The sequence below is a fragment of the Mesocricetus auratus genome, unplaced genomic scaffold, assembly GCF_017639785.1.
Source record: "Mesocricetus auratus isolate SY011 unplaced genomic scaffold, BCM_Maur_2.0 Super-Scaffold_100004, whole genome shotgun sequence".
NCBI classification, from domain to species: Eukaryota; Metazoa; Chordata; class Mammalia; order Rodentia; family Cricetidae; genus Mesocricetus; species Mesocricetus auratus.
This window is the reverse complement of record NW_024429189.1, coordinates 76,702,772-76,706,320: the sequence shown is the minus strand read 5'-3', so window position 1 is coordinate 76,706,320 and position 3,549 is coordinate 76,702,772.

The window sequence follows — 3,549 nt, the reverse complement described above, 5'->3', positions numbered from 1 at the left end:
GGTGCCTTTGGAAATTCTTTGTCTCATAATATTTTCTCCAGAATTATTTTTACCTTATAGGTTCATTGTATATATATATGTTGTGGCTTCAAATTTGGTGTTTTGTGGGATTCCTGTGTGTACAAATGTGTGCATCTCCATGTCTATTTGTGTTTCTTCGGTTCTTTTTCTGTTGTTTGTTGCTTGTTAGTTTCATCCTATTCCAGTTTTTTGTTGTTTAATATTATATTTTAGATGTCTGTGTTTTTTTTCTAATAAGGGACATACAGGGTGTGGATTTGGTTGGAAGAGGAGGTGGGGAGGATATCAGAGTAGTTGGGGGAGGTGAAACTGTAATTAGAATAATTGCATGAAAAAAATTCATTTTCATTAAAAGAAAAATAGAAAAACAAAAGATAAACAACAGCCGGCTTATGTATGGGTAATAGGTTCTTTTTCTTACTCTATAGGCAATTCTGCAGCTTCTTGAGCTGTGAAGATGCCATTGAAAGGAGCCTTGCCACATAGAGGAGAATCAGCAATCTGTGGGGGTTCCTTGAAGACTTGCTGACATTTCAGGGTTGGTCTAGGACCACAATTGCTTACTTGCTGTTCTGGAAGTAGATTTTTCATTTCCAGCTGTACTTCTCCGTGATTCAGGGGGAATAACACTGTTTTACAAGCTACTGTGAGAGCCCCACAGCGGTAGAATACTGAACACTTATTTACTTCTTTGTGTGTATGTATACATATGTATATGTTCGTGTGTGTGTGTGTGTGTGTGTGTGTGTGTGTGTGTGCACATGCAAGCAGATGCATGTGTGCACGGAGGAAAGGGTTTGATGTTCAGAGTCTTTCTTTTGTTTACTCCATTTTAAGTTTTGTGATACGGTCTCTTTGTGAACCCAGACCTCAGCAGTTTGGCTAGACTGGCTTGCCAGTGAGTTCCTGAGGATCCTTCTGTTTCTTTATCCACAGCTATGGGATTATGCCACATCCAGCTTTTTACATGGGTATTGGGGATTCAAACTCAGGTCTTCATATTTTTTTGTCAAACACTTTATTGATCTTGCTTTGCTTAAGATTAAATTAGTGACTAAGGGATGACACCAACTGGCAAGCTAAACAATAGTGGAGAGACCACCTTGAATGCCCATTCCTGATAATGAACTTGATGTCTATAACCATCCTGGAGCCTTCATCCAGTGACTGATGGAAACAGAGGCAAACACCCACAGTTAAACACTGAACTGAACCCAAGGAACCCAGTGACAGAGAGAGAGGAGCGATGAGCAAATTGGAAAAGAATGGGCTGTCAAATCCAGCAGAGACAGCTGATCTGAACAGGGAAGAGCTCTTGGACCCCAGACCGACAGCTGGGAGGCCAGCATGGGACTGATCCAGACCCCCTGAATGTGAGAGTCAGTGAGGATGCCTGAGCAACCTATGGGGCCCTGAGCAGTGGATCAGTGTTTATCCCTGGAATACAAACAGACTTTGTGTGTCCATAGCACAAAGAGGGATGGTCTCTCAGCCTGGACTCTTAGGGGAGTGCCTGGATCCTGCCCTGAGTGAAATGACAGACTCTAGATATCCCCTATGTGGAAGGAAGTGGCAATAGGGTGGGAGGCTGGGGGGGATGGAGGGGTGAGGGAGGAAGGGAGGGAGAGGAATCTGGGATTGACATGTGAAACAAGCTATTTAATATTAAAATAATAAAATAAAAAAGATTAAATTAGTGATAGTGGGTGATTAGAATTTTTTGGGTAATTCATGGATACAAGTTACCATAACAATAGGTATTATGACATAGAAGTTACAGGTATGCCATAGCCTTGTAGCTCACTGGAAGTTTCTTCTTGAGTTTACCAAGCAACATCTTTGATCAATGTGGACAGGTTCTGTTTCAACTAGTGTGATCTCTCTAAGTTGCCTGATCCAATGATTATTTTCTGATCACTGAAGGGGAACTTCACAGTTGGATCTGACCAAAGTGTTAGGGGACCAATAGTGATCACTTTAAGATGTCCATTGGATGATCACTGGGTAACCTGACTGATAATCCTTGCAAGATGATAAAAAGGAAGCTTATACAGCCACTATAGTCAGGTGGCATGCAGGTATCACAGGGATGGACAGAGGCATACCTAAGGACATTGGCACAGTTCTCTATTGCCGGATGCTTTGGGCTGCTGCTGGCCTTTAGCCAAGTCTAATGTTATCCCCCTGATTTTGTCTAAGACCACTTCTCCCTAAAATTTTGTTTTCTGTTTTGGAATCTTAACTTAGTATATGGAAAAAAATAATAAGACTTAGCTTTTTAGTCCTACAGATCTTTTCTGAATTATACTTAAGCTTCAGTACTTGACATGTAAGAGCCAAACACCTGAATGCCTTTCTGCCCTGCTTCACTGATGTAGTTCCTTAAGGCATAGGGTGAATCTTTTGCAGCTTCAAGGGCCCAGGAAAGAGTATTAGAGTTCCTGCTCATGAGATAGAAGTGGAGGAAAGAGGCCAGTGAATCAAAGGTGAGGCTATCCTTTCCTGTACATTGCTTCATTTGCAGCATTCATGCCAACAGCATACCAAACCTGCTGTCAGGCATTTCCTCACCACCCTATAGAAAAGAGACTGTTTTATCATTTGGTAGATGAGCAAAGAAATTTCCCCCAAAGTTAAGAAATGTGTACAACACTGATAATTAGGATAACGGGCATTCACACTCCTAGCTTTCTAACTTCCAAATCAATTTGATTAGCTATCAATTGACTACTGCCAGCCTAGAGAGATACATTTTGAGGAATTAACACTGAGCCCCCTCACTTCATTTGTCTGATTCTAACACCAGGTTAAGAGCAGAGCCTGCAAACCGGTATTGTGAGGTGAACATTCCCTCTAGTTTAGACGTGGGCTGTGTGCTAACAGTGCACCAATTACTGGAATGTTAAGAGGTTGGGTCTCCTTTTGCTGTCTGAGTCAGTGCATAGGCGTCAGCTTTTCTTTTATTTACTGGGGGTGTCTCCTGTGGAATCCTTAGGGACCTGCAGGCGCCCAGCCTGCCTCCAGCACTGTCCTGCCTTAGGAGGCTATTGCAGAACAGCAAGCAATTGTCTCCCTTCCGTTTCACTCATAACTGTCTCTGCTTTCACCTGGGTCTCTTTCTAGTAAACTCTATTCTTCACCTTCCTCTGGATGGCTACTCTGGCCCAATGCCATCTCCACAGGAAAACAAGAAGCCTTCCTTTCTGGGATAAGAGATTTCACATTCCCTTCTGTAGCTCCCTTAGTAGATAAAGACTTTTGGCATGTCTTCAAGGATGCTGTAGATGAATTATCCACCTCTGCACTGTCTCCCATTTGCTCCTATGGCATTTCTTCCACTCTTCATTATTCCTTGTAACTTTCGTTGATGACAAAAGATACCCCCATTAACATTAGAAAAAGGGTAGCGGGTGATGTTACAAAGCCAGAACAATACCCACTGAAGCTCAGCTCTAGTGTCATTTAATATTTTAATAAAGACTTCTTTTAGTATCTGGTGCTGTATTTGTGAAGTTTATGATGCATCTT